The sequence below is a fragment of the Chiloscyllium punctatum genome, chromosome 6 (assembly GCF_047496795.1).
Source record: "Chiloscyllium punctatum isolate Juve2018m chromosome 6, sChiPun1.3, whole genome shotgun sequence".
NCBI classification, from domain to species: Eukaryota; Metazoa; Chordata; class Chondrichthyes; order Orectolobiformes; family Hemiscylliidae; genus Chiloscyllium; species Chiloscyllium punctatum.
Genome location: NC_092744.1, coordinates 83,796,181 through 83,809,590, shown reverse-complemented (window position 1 = coordinate 83,809,590; position 13,410 = coordinate 83,796,181). Strand labels below are relative to the sequence as shown.

General features: G+C 44.9%; 1 protein-coding gene across 1 annotated transcript in view; it reads right to left on the bottom strand.

The window, feature by feature from the left end:
• LOC140478531 (anoctamin-7-like) overlaps nt 1-13,410 on the bottom strand; it is a 97,485-nt gene extending 84,075 nt beyond the window's left edge. The window contains exon 1 of the mRNA XM_072571790.1: nt 13,284-13,410. The gene's annotated coding sequence lies outside the window, so the exon portion shown is untranslated. The remainder of the gene's footprint in view (nt 1-13,283) is intronic.

Below are 13,410 nucleotides of genomic sequence, written 5' to 3'. Positions count from 1 at the left end.
ACTGGTTTAAGGTCTCAGCTGGAGTTCTGTGGTGTATTGAAATGGGACATGTTAGAGACAAAGCCCTAAGAAAGAGCCCACACAATCTTTTTCAAGATGCGAACTCCCTGCCAGTATATTTGAAAGCTTGTTGGCACGTAAACTAAAGGAGGTGACCAGCCTGCCAACCTCCAGCATACCGTTGACATGTTCAAGGTAAGGATAAAATGTCAAGTAATTAATTCATCCTGAGACCTATTGAGATCCTTAAGGGGCCAATTAATGCCCATAAGGACCCCAGTGCACTCCACCACTCAAATTCCTGTGGCTAAGAAAGGCAGGCAGCCCACAAGCTTTCATTGTATCGGCTAAAGGTGGACAAGGACCTTTAGTTTAAGGGGGGAGGCAAACCTCCATTACTCACAAATGGGGATTCAATTTTTGAACGACCCAGTCTTTTTTCTCATGGATTATCCTGGACTTTAATCTCCAATTTCTGACATTCCAGGAACATTGGCAACTATATCACAGGGAAGCTACAAAGTCATAATGTTAGATTAAGTGAGTGACAAAGATCTAGCAAATGGATATAATGTGGGAAAATGTCCTCTTTGGCAGAAACAAACAAAGAAAAAGGCATATCGTCGACATTGCAAGAGATTGCAGAACACTGAGATGCAAACAGATCTGGGTATCATAGTGCGTGAATTACTAAAGGTTAATATGCAGGTACCGCAGGTCATCGGGAAAGTGAACAGAATGTGACGCAACTCCTAACTCACCATGGACCAATCTAACAGGCATGTCCCTCATGAGCAATGTCACACTCCATACTGTATTCCAGTACAGCTTACCTTCAAAGCTGTTGACAAAGTAGCTATTGGTATTGGCTGACTTTTTCTGAAAGATTTTCCCTTTCTACTCCCTCCATGTCTCTCATGGTTTGGAGCACCTCAATCAATTCTCCTCACTTACATATGAACATACCAATTCGGAACAGAAGTAGGCCATTCAGCCCTTCTACTCTCAGCAAGATCATGCCGTTTCGATTCCACAATCCAGCTAACCTCTAATATCCTTTGACCCTCTTGTTAGACTTTAAACTATGCAATTGCCCTGTCTCCAGGCTCATGACTCTCTGAGAGAAACAATATTCCTGCTAATCCTTTGTCAAAAATGGGAGATCCCTTATTGTTAGACTGTGTCCCCTAATCTATGGGTGGCATAGTGGTTCAGTGGTTAGCAATGCTGCCTCACAGTGCCAGGGACCTGGGTTCAATTCCACTTTTGGGTGACTGTCTGTGTCTGCATGGGTTTCCTCTGTGTGCTCCGGTTTCCACCCACTGTCCAAAATGTGCAGGTTAGATGGACTGGCCATGCTAAATTGCTCATTGTATCTAGGCTAGGTGGGTTAGACATGGGAAATGTTGAGTTACAGGCAGAGGATAGGGGGTTGGTCAGGGTGAGATGCTCTTCAGAGGGATAGTATGGACTTGATGGGCTGTAAGGCCTGCTTCCACACTGTCAAGATTCTATGGTTCTTCTTGGAGAAGAGAAGGCTCCACATCAGGAGTATGGAAAACAGTTTTAGTCTCCTTATTTATGAAAGACTGAGAGGCAACAGTGCTAACCACTGAGCCAAAAAATGGAGGGGGGCATTCTGCTTTTCTCACAATTGAGCTGGTGTGAGTTACATAAATACAGCAAGTCAGTCCCTCTCCAAGGGGATGTTGAGACTGGATCTCCAGGTCATAAGTCTGACGTGTAGCAAATTTATACAATTTTTCTAAAACTCTAATGCTTTCTAGCACAAGAGAACTTTTTCAGTTGACCCAAATAAACAAATTTCTGGGGATAAAGATATAGAAACATCCAGCCCGTGATTTCACGCCAGCTTTTCCAGGATTCCAGCATACAAGTGGCTGAACAGTACCCATGGACCTCCCCATTACTCAGGGGAGGGGGTGGGAGCGTGGGAGAGACCAGTAGGTCCCTGCAGAGAACAAACATAGTTAAAAATCACACAACACCAGGTTATAGTCCAACAGGTTTATTTGTAAGCAATCGCTTTCAGAGCGCTGCTCCTTCATCAGGTGGTTGGATGAGTGATGAAGGAGCAGCGCTTTGAAAGCTATTGCTTCCAAATAAACCTGTTGGACTATAACCTGGTGTTGTGTAATTTTTAACTTTGTACATGCCAGACCAACACTGACACCTCCAAATCATGAGAATAGACATGTCACTTTGGATATTCACCAGTTATAACTAGTAACACGCACTGCAAACAAAACCAAGCACTTCAACTCTCTAAGCACCAACAGCTTGCTGGATTTAGGAATTTCCTAAGTAGATTTTGTTCTGAAAAGTGAGGAAGGAATCAGGAAGTAACTGGTCCTCTCGACCCTTTAATCCCTGTTTGTTTTGCCGGCGCTCTCTCTTACTCACTCTCTGCAATGACATATGAGCTGCGTGTGAATGCAAATCAGGGAAACCCAGCAGGATCCTGTTCCTTTATCTGCCACATCACAAGGATGCGTTTATTGAGATAACGTGCAAAGATCCGGCTTTGAGGGAGGTGGAGCCCCAGCAGTTCCTGCATCAGGAACATACACATAAACAGGCAGCATTGTTTTAAGCACAAGCAATGACAGACATGCTCCATCAGTTGATCCCAGACTGTCAGCCTTTCCCAGCACAAGACATGTGTTGCCAAAGTACAACGGGGAACCATTCAGTTAACTGACACTTACGGTGCCTCAAATATATGTAAATAGTGTCTTGCATAAGCAAGAACTGTCTTGATTTGTTGAAATTGTAAGGAAAGTTATTTGTTTGTTTCTCCATATGCAAAGTATGTACAGAAGTGAACTATTCCAGGAACTATGTATGTGTATAAAGACCTTTTTTCATGAATAAAGTATATTTTAAATAAACATGTATTTAGAAATCAAAGGACGTATATTCTTTATCATATATTCCTATACCTGAATGTCAGTAATGTTTTGTCTGTTTTTTCCTAATGCTTTGTTCCAGTTCCCCCAGGGGTGTCTGTGTGTGTGTTGGGGTCAGATTAACAGCTGCAACATCCACTCCAACACATCGACAGCACAGGCTGTAACAATTCAACTTGGCTAGTTGTAGGATCTATCCTTATGTAAGGCCTACATTCCAACCAGACCCAGGGAAGGAATACGCTGTGACAATGGGTGGCATCGTATAGAGAACAAATTAAAGCAATACCTTTCTACAGTGGGCAACAATCTATACACTGAACAAAAGCGCATGGTGTTCCTACTGCCCACACTCCACAGGACAGATTGTTACTGCATTAATCCAGTCCAAACCTCACCAGGAAAGAATGTTCCTGCAGTAATCCAGTCCCACATTCCACAGAACATTCATAATTCAGTCCTACATGCCACAAGACAGGCTGTTCCTGCAGTAATCCAGTCCCACACCCCACAGGACAGGCTGTTCCTGCAGTAATCCAGTCCCACACCCCACAGGACAGGCTGTTCCTGCAGTAATCCAGTCCCACACTTCACAGGACAGGGAATTGTTGCAGTAATCCAGTCCCACATCCCACAGGACAGGCTGTTCCTGCAGTAATCCAGTCCCACACCCCACAGGACAGGGAATTACTGCAGTAATCCAGTCCCACACCCCACAGGACAGGGAATTGTTGCAGTAATCCAGTCCCACATCCCACAGGACAGGCTGTTCCTGCAGTAATCCAGTCCCACACCCCACAGGACAGGGAATTACTGCAGTAATCCAGTCCCACACCCCACAGGACAGGCTGTTCCTGCTGTAATCCAGTCCCACATCCCACAGGATAGGGAATTATTGCAGTAATCCAGGTTTTGACTGACTTCAAATTTTACCACATGCCATAATTTTTTTATGTTCCTATTTAAATAAAAAAAGCAATGTTTCATTTTGATTTTCATCTGAACTATACTCTTATTTCGGATACCTTCTAAGTGTAATTTGGGAGCACGACTGCACTGCTCGGATTCTAACAGACTCCCTGATGTTTCCTGTGATCATATTAGATTAGATTACTTACAGTGTGGAAACAGGCCCTTCGGCCCAACAAGTCCACACCGCCCCGCCGAAGCGCAACCCACCCATACCCCTACATATACCCCTTACCTAACACTACGGGCAATTTAGCATGGCCAATTCACCTGACCTGCACATCTTTGGACTGTGGGAGGAAACCGGAGCACCCGGAGGAAACCCATGCAGACACGGGGAGAATGTGCAAACTCCACACAGTCAGTCGCCTGAGGCAGGAATTGAACCCAGGTCTCAGGCGCTGTGAGGCAGCAGTGCTAACCACTGTGCCACCGTGCCACCCACACATGAGCCTCCTTGAGGCCTGCCTACCCCAATATTACGGGTAGCCCTGTAATCCCATCTCTTTCATTCTTTGGTTCATCCTCAAGAGTGTCTATGGTCACTGCCTCAGGCACTCCCTATGGTCGAACGTTCCACCTCTCAACCACTGCCTGAGTTTCTCCTGGTCTCACTGCTGAGTAGTTGCCACTGTGTATTTTTGGACTTAAGTTCTTGTCTCCCATAAAAGTGGAAACACCTTCTCCAATCTGCCCTCCCACACCACATCTTTATTTGAATAACCTCTATTAAAACATCCCTCAACCTTTCCTTCTCAAAAGTGTCCCAGCAGGTTCACTGTTTCTTCACAATTATGAGTTCTTACCTGCAGTATCACCCTCTCCAGTCTTTAGAGTCATAGAGTCATACTGCATGGAAACAGACTCTTCCATCTGCCTCGTTCACACCAGCCAGACATCCGAATCTGACCTACCCATCTGGATGTCTTTTAAATGCTGCAATTGTAGCCTCCACCGCCTCCTCCAGCAGCTCATACCATACACGCACCACCCTCTGCATGAAAATGTTACTCGACCGCTGTCCTTCAAGTACATAATGAGAAGACTTTGGGGCAAGCTCTCTCACATTGCCAGGAGAAAGTGAAGACTGCAGACACTGGAGATCAGAGATGGGAGTCTGGTGCTAGAAAAGCACAGCAGATCAGGCAGCATCCGAGGAGCAGGAGAATCTACATTTCGGGCACAAGCTCTTCATCAGGGATGAGGCTTGTGGGCTGGGGGTAGCTGAGAGATAAATGGGAGGGGGGTGGGGTTGGGGGGAAGGTAGATGAGAAAGCGATAGGTAGATGAAGGTGAGGGAGAAGGTGATATGTCAGGGGGGTGGAGCAGATAGATGGGAAAGGTGATGGACAAGTCAGGAGGGCGGTGCTGAGGCATTCTTCCTCCAGGCATTGGGTGGTAACTCTTAGTTTACTTTGCAGCCAAGATGCAATCTACCTTTAAATAGCACCAGCCACTTCCAATACTAAATCCCCCACTGATTGTTGTGCAAATAATATTCTAATTGCACAACAATCAAAGCACTATATTAGAGGATGCCAAGAACCACATGCCATGAGAACAGGACCCTGTTTAGTCATTTTATTGGATTATTGCTATCTCTGTATGAACTTTATCCATTGCCCTTCATTCAGCAACATTCATTACCCTACCCTCAACAGAGATCTATCTAATTTTGACATTTTTAACCAACAGCCTCACCTGTTCCTCTTTGATGTAAATATTGTGAATTTTCACTCGTGTTAGGCAAAGAAATGTTTCCCGAGAGAACACCTGATGTACTCCATATCTAACTTCATAGACCCATAGAGCCATAGGGACGTGCAGAATGGAAACAGACCCTTTGGTCCAACCCGTCCATGCTGACCAGATATCCCAACCCAATCTAGACCCACCTGCCAGCACCTGGCCCATATCCTTCCAGACCCTTCCTATTCATATACCCATCCAGATGCCTCTTAAATGTTGCAATTGCACCAGCCTCCACCACTTCTTCTGGCAGCTCATTCCATACATGTCCCTCTGTGTGAAACAGTTGCCCCGTAGGTCCCTTTTATATCTTTCCCCTCTCACCCTAAACCTATGCCCTCTAGTTCTGGACTCCCTGACCCCAGGGAAAAGACTTTGCCTATTTACCCTATCCATGCCCCTCATAATTTTGTAAACCTCTATAAGGTCACTCCTCAGCCTCCAGGGAAAACAGCTCTAGCCTGTTCAGCCTCCCCCTATAGCTCAAATCCTCCAACCCTGGCAACATCCTTGTAAATCTTTTCTGAACCATTTCAAGTTTCACAGCATCGTTCCGATAGGAAGGAGACCAGAATCACATGCAATATTCCAACAGTGGCCTGACCAATGTCCTGTACAGCCGCAACATGACCTCCCACCTCCGGTACTCAATACTCTGACCAATAAAGGAAACCATACCAAATGCCTTCTTCACTATCTTATCTACCTGCGACTCCACTTTCAAGGACCTGCACTCCAAGGTCTCTTTTTTTTAGATTCCCTACAGTGTGGAAACAGACCAGTTCAGCAACACTCCCGAGGATATTACCATCTCCCTCTAGCTCAAATCCTCCAACCCCGACAACATCCTTCTAAATCTTTTCTGAACCCTTTCAAGTTTCACAACATCCTTCTGATAGGCCTAACCCATGTCCTGTAAAGCTGCAACATGACCTCCCAACTCCTATACTCGGTACTCTGACCAATAAAGGAAAGCATGCCAAACGCCTTCTTCATTAGGAAAATCGACGTTTCGGGCAGGATGAAGGGCTCCTGCCCAAAACGGCGATTTTCCTGCTCCTCAGATGCTTCCTGACCTTGCTGTGTTTTTCCAGCACCTCTCTAATCTTGACTCTGATCTCCAGCATCTGCAGCCCTCACTTTTGCCTTCTTCATTATCCTATCTTCTTGTGACTCTTCTTTCAAGGAATTTTCAAGGAATCTGAACTCCAAGGTCTCTTTGCTCAGCAATACTCCCCAGGACCTTACCATTAACTGCATAAGTCCTGCTAAGATTTGCTTTTCCAAAACACATTTATCTGAATTAAACTCCATCTGCCACTCCTCAGCCCATCTGATCAAGATCCCATTGTAATCTGAGGTAACCTTCTTCACTAAACACCACACCTCCAATTTTGGTGTCATCTATAAACTTACTAACTATATCTCCCATGTTCACATCCAAATCATTTGTATAAATGACAAAAAGTAGAGGATCCAGCACCAATCCTTGTGGCACACCACTGGTCACAGACCTCCAGTCTGAAAAGCAACCCTCCAATACCACCCTCTGTCTTCTACCTTTGAGCCAGTTCTGTATCCAAATATTTAGTTCTCCCTGTATTCCATGAGATCTAACCTTGCTAACCAGTCTACTATGGGGAACCTTGTTGAACACCTTACTGAAGTCCATATAGATCACATCTACTGCTCTGCCCTCATCAATCTTCTTCATAATTTCTTCAAAAATCTCAATCAAGTTTGTAAGACATGATTTCCCATGCACAAAGCCATGTTGACTATCCCTAATCAGTCCTTGCCTTTCCAAATACATGTACATCCTGTCCCTCAGGATTCCCTCCAACAACTTGCCCACCACCGAGGTCAGGCTCACCGTCTATAGTTCCCTGGCTTTTCCTTACCACCCTTCTTAAACAGTGGCACCACGTTAGCCAAACTCTAGTCTTCTGGCACCTCACCTGTGACTATCGATGATACAAATATCTCAGCAAGGGGCCCAGCAATCACTTCTCTAGCTTCCCATAGAGTTCTAGGGTACACCTGATCAGGTCTTGGGGATATATCTACTTTTATGCGTTTCAAGACATCCAGCACTTCCTCCTCTGTAATGTGGACATTTTTCAAGATGTCACCATCTATTTTCCCAGATTCTATATCTTCCATGTCCTTCTCCACAGTAAACACTGATGCAAAATACTCAATTAGTATCTCCCCCATCTCCTGCGGCTCCACACGTAAGCTGCGTTGCTGATCTTTGAGGGGCCCTATTCTCTCCCTAATTACCTTACGTCCTTAATGTATTTATAAAAACCTTCTTTGCCAAAGTTATTTCATGTCCACTTTTTGCTCCCCTAATTTCCATCTTGAGTATACTCCTACTGCCTTTATACTCTTCTAAGGATTCACTCGATCTCTGCTGTCTATACCTGACATATGCTTCCTTCTTTTTCTTAACCAAAACCTCAATTTCTCTAGTCATCCAGCATTCCCTATACCTACCAGCCTTTCCTTTCACCCTGACAGGAATATACTGTCTCTGGGCTGTTATTATCTCATTTCTGAAGGCTTCCCATTTTCCAGCTGTCCCTTTACCTGTGAACATCTGCCTCCAATCAGCTTTCGAAAGTTCTTGCATAATACCGTCAAAATTGGCCTTCCTCCAATTTAGAACTGTAACTTTTAGATCTGGTCTATCTTTTTCCATCACTATTTTAAAACTAATAGAATTATGGTCGCTGGCCGCAAAGTGCTCCCCCACTGACACCTCAGTCACCTGTCCTGTCTTATTTCCCAAGAGTAGGTCAAGTTTTGCACCTTCTCGAGTAGGTACATCCACATACTGAATCAGAAAATTTTCTTTAAACTCTTAACAAATTCCTCTCCATCTAAACCATTAACACTATGGCAAACCCAGTCTATGTTTGGAAAGTTAAAATCCCTGACCATAACCACCCTATTATTCTTACAGGCAACTGAAATCTCCTGACAAATTTGTTTCTCAGTTGCCCGCTGACTATTAGGGGGTCTATCATACAATCCCAATAACGTGATCATCCTTTTCTTATTTCTCAGTTCCACCCAAATAACTTCCTTGGATATATTTCTAGGATTATCCTCCCTAAGTACAACTGTAATGCTATCCCTTAACAAAAACACTCTCCCTCCTCGCTTGACCCCCTTTTTATCCTTCTAACAGCATCTGTATCCTGGAACATTAAGCTGCCAGAACTGTCCATCCCTGAGCCATGTTTCTGTAATTGCTATGATAGCCCAGTCCCATGTTTGTAATCATGCCCTGAGTTCATCTGCCTTCCCTGTTAGGCCCCTTGCATTGAAGTAAATGCAGTTTAATTTCAGTTCTACCTTGATTTCTGCTTTGTCCCTGCCTGTCCTGACTGTTTGACTCGCTCCTTTTCCCAAATGTACCAGTCTCAGATTGACCTTGTGGAATTCGAGGAAATCACTTCCAAAACCTAAAATACCTCAAAAAAGCCTCTTGAGCTTATTCCACCATTTAATATCATAGAATCCCTACAGTATCTCCCCCATCTCCTGCGGCTCCACACAAAGGCCGCCTTGCTGATCTTTGACGGGCCCTATTCTCTCCCCAGTTATCCGTGGTTAGGCTACTTTTGCAATACTACATTCAATTTTGGTCTTCCTGTTATAGGAAAGATGATGTTAAACTTGAGAGGTTTCAGAAAAGATTTACAAGGATGTTGCCAGTTTTGGAGAGTTTGAGCTATAGACAGAGGCTGAATAGATTGGGACTATTTTCCCTGGAGCATCGGAGCCGAGAGGTGACCTTATAGAAGTTTATAAAATAATTAGGAGCGTGGATAGGGTGAATAGCCAAGGGTTTTTTTTTTCCGAGGATAGGGAGTCTAAGACTAGAGGGCATAGGTTTAGGGTGAAAGGGCCAGGTATTAGAACTAGAGGTAGGTGAGCACTTTGGGGACAGTGACCACAATTCGGTGATTTTTAGTCTAGTGATGGAGAGGGATAAGTGTGTACTACAGGGCAAGAGTTATAGCTGGGGGCAGGGAAATTATGATGCGTTGAGGCATGACTTAGGATGTGTGGATTGGAAAAGTAGATTCCAAGGCAAGAGCGTAATTGATATGTGGAACTTGTTCAAGGAGCAACTATTGAGTGTCCTTGATAAGTACGTACCTATCAGGCAGGGAGGAAAGGGTCGTGTGAGGGAGCCGTGGTTTAATAAGGAGTTGGAATCCCTTGTTAAATGGAAGAGGGCGGCCTTTGTAAAGATGAGGCGTGAAGGTTCAATAGGGGCGATTGAGAGTTATAAGGTAGCCCGGAAGGACCTGAAGAGGGAGCTAAGAGCAGCAAGGAGGGGACATGAAAGGTCCTTAGTTGGTAGGATTAGGGAAAACCCTAAGGCTTTCTATAGGTATGTTAGGAATAAAAGAATGACTAGGGAAGGAATAGGTCCAATCAAGGATAGTAATGGGAAGTTGCGTGTGGAGGCTGAAGAGATTGGGGAGGCACTGAATGAATACTTTTCGTCAGTATTCACTCAGGAACAGGACATTGTTGTCGATATGAATACTGAGGCACGAATAAGTAGAATGGATGGCTTTGAGATATGTAGAGAAGAGGTGTTGGAAATTCTGGCAAGGGTGAAAATAGATAAGTCCCCTGGGCCTGATGGCATTTATCCTAGGATTCTCTGGGAAGCAAGGGAGGAGATTGCAGAGCCATTGGCCTTGATTTTTGTGTCCTCTTTGTCGACAGGAGTAGTGCCAGAGGACTGGAGGCTAGCAAACGTGGTTCCCTTGTTCAAGAAGGGGAGTAGGGATAATCCTAGTAACTATAGGCCAGTGAGTCTCACTTCTGTTGTGGGCAAAGTCTTAGAGAGAATTGTAAGGGATAGGATTTATGCACATCTGGATAAGAATGATGTGATCAAGGATAGTCAGCATGGTTTTGTGAAGGGCAGGTCGTGCCTCACAAACCTTATTGAATTCTTTGAGAAGGTGACGAAGGAGGTAGATGAGGGGAAAGCGGTAGATGTGGTATATATGGATTTTAGTAAGGCGTTTGATAAGGTCCCCCATGGTAGGCTACTGCAGAAAATACAGAGATATGGCATTGAGGGTGAGTTGGAGGTTTGGATTAGGAATTGGCTCTCTGGAAGAAGACAGAGGGTAGTAGTTGATGGCAAAGGTTCATCTTGGAGTGCCGTCACTAGCGGTGTTCCGCAAGGATCTGTTTTGGGACCATTGCTGTTTGTCATTTTTATAAATGACCTGGAGGAAGGGTTAGAAGGTTGGGTGAGCAAGTTTGCGGATGATACGAAAGTCGGAGGAGTTGTAGACAGTGAGGAAGGATATGGCAGGTTACAGCGGGATATAGAGAAGCTGCAGAGCTGGGCAGAAAAGTGGCAAATGGAGTTCAATGTAGCTAAGTGTGAAGTGATTCCCTTTGGTAAGAGTAATAAAAAGATGGGGTACTGGGCTAATGGTCGGATACTTGGTAGTGTGGAAGAGCAGAGGGATCTTGGTGTCCATGTACACAGATCTCTGAAAGTTGCCACCCAGGTAAATAGTGCAGTGAAGAAGGCATATGGCGTACTGGCTTTTATTGGTAGAGGAATTGAGTTCCGGAGTCCTGAGGTCATGCTGCAGTTGTATAAGACTCTGGTGCGGCCGCATCTGGAATATTGTGTGCAGTTTTGGTCGCCATACTATAGGAAGGATGTGGATGCACTGGAACGGGTGCAGAGGAAGTTTACCAGGATGTTGCCTGGTATGGTAGGAAGATCCTATGAGGAAAGGCTGAGGCACTTGGGGTTGTTTTCTTTGGAGAAAAGAAGGTTTAGGGGTGATTTGATAGAGGTGTACAAGATGATTAGGGGGTTAGATAGGGTTGACAGTGAGAACCTTTTTCCACGTATGGAGTCAGCTATTACAAGGGGGCATACCTTTAAATTAAGGGGGGGTAGATATAGGACTGATGTTAGGGGTAGGTTCTTCACTCAGCGAGTCGTAAGTTCATGGAATGCCCTGCCAGTAGCAGTAGTGGACTCTCCCTCTTTATGGGTATTTAAGCGGGCATTGGATAGGTATATGGAGGATAGTGGGTTAGTGTAGGTTAGGTGGGTTTTGATCGGCGCAACATCGAGGGCCGAAGGGCCTGTACTGCGCTGTATTCTTCTATGTTCTATGTTCTATGTTTCTAAGGGGCAACCTTTACAAGCAGAGGGTGTTGCGTTTATGAAATGAGTTGCCAGAGGAAGTGGTGGAGGCTGGTACAATTACAACATCTAAAAGGCATCTGGCTGGTTATATAAACAGGAAGGGTTTGGAGGGATATGGGAGTAGATTAATTTAAGATATCTGGTCGGCCTGGATCAAGTTGAATGGAAAGATCTGTTTCTGTGCTGTACATCTGTCTGATGCTAAGATTCTGATAAATCTGGACTGCACCCCATCCAAAGTCAAGATATGCTTCCTGAGTTCTAGGTCAGTGTCTCCCCCTCTCCATACACTGGAAACCATGTCTCCTTAGTCCAAAGATGTGCAGATTAGGGTGAATTGGCCACGCTAAATTGCCCATAGTGTTCAGGGATGTGTAGGTTAGGGGCATTAGTCAGGAGAAATGTAGGGTAATAGGGTAGGGGTGCAGATTTGGGTGGGATACTCTTTGGAGGGTCGGTGTGGCTTGTTTCCACACGGTAGGGCTTCCCAAAATGAGGTGTGGTGAGCTGAAATGCTGATGTTGCAAACTCAAAGCAGCAATATTTACTGTGGACATCTGACCAACTCCTGAATGTTGCCCCCCTACTCTAGCATGTCAGTCCTTCACTTTCAGTCATTTTCCACCAAGCCCACCTCAGTGTCCCATGTTCTCTGAGCGGTTACAATAATTTTCAAAGAGGAAAGAGCCTGGGAAGCACTGGTGACATTCAAACAAACAGCGTCTCTCTTGCCACAAACAACAGCAATGATACCCTGATACATGAGGTCAAAGAGGACACCCAACTGATATCCCCAGTGGTCTCTGACACAGGCACACGAGAACCTGGTTCCCGTGCCAGTATCATCTTATGTAACAATACACTCTTCCCTCAACTCAACCCTCACACCGCAACATCAAATAGACATGCATATTAATCAACAAACAACATAATCTGAAAGGGAGCGCTTGTGGTGCGATGGCAGTACCCTATCTCAAGATCCACTTCAGAATATAAAGGCGCCACAGAGGAGTGTCATAACATATCCCAAAGTCACAAAGTAATCTGTCCCACCTCAAACAAACAGTCCAGCCTCCACACGTTCTGTATTCACTTCAGTTAATTGATGGCAAATTTCAGCTGGAACTTGGAACACCTGGAAGAAACCTAAATAGCTCGGAGCATTTGTAACATCTCTGATTAGAAAATATAAAGGGTGTTGAAGCAGGACTTCAACTTGTTGCAAAGCCCCAGATGAGAAATTCAACTACTCACCATCCGGGCAGAATCATTGCTCCCTGTCTCAACATTTAAACTCACTCTTTAGGGATGTCTTTAGATCCTAAAGCACCTGCCTGCAAAATGCAGGCTGAAGTTTTTACTCTCGGGATTGCAGTGCAATTATTTGCTAATAAATATTAGTAATGACTCCCTACCTTGTCAAGTTCTGTCCATCATGCAGCCTTGTGAACCTTTCATTCAGTAAGGTGCCGGTGATATGTCTCCCAGAGAACACCACACTGTGACCCACACACCAGCCGTGCTCTGGATGAATGCTCTGCC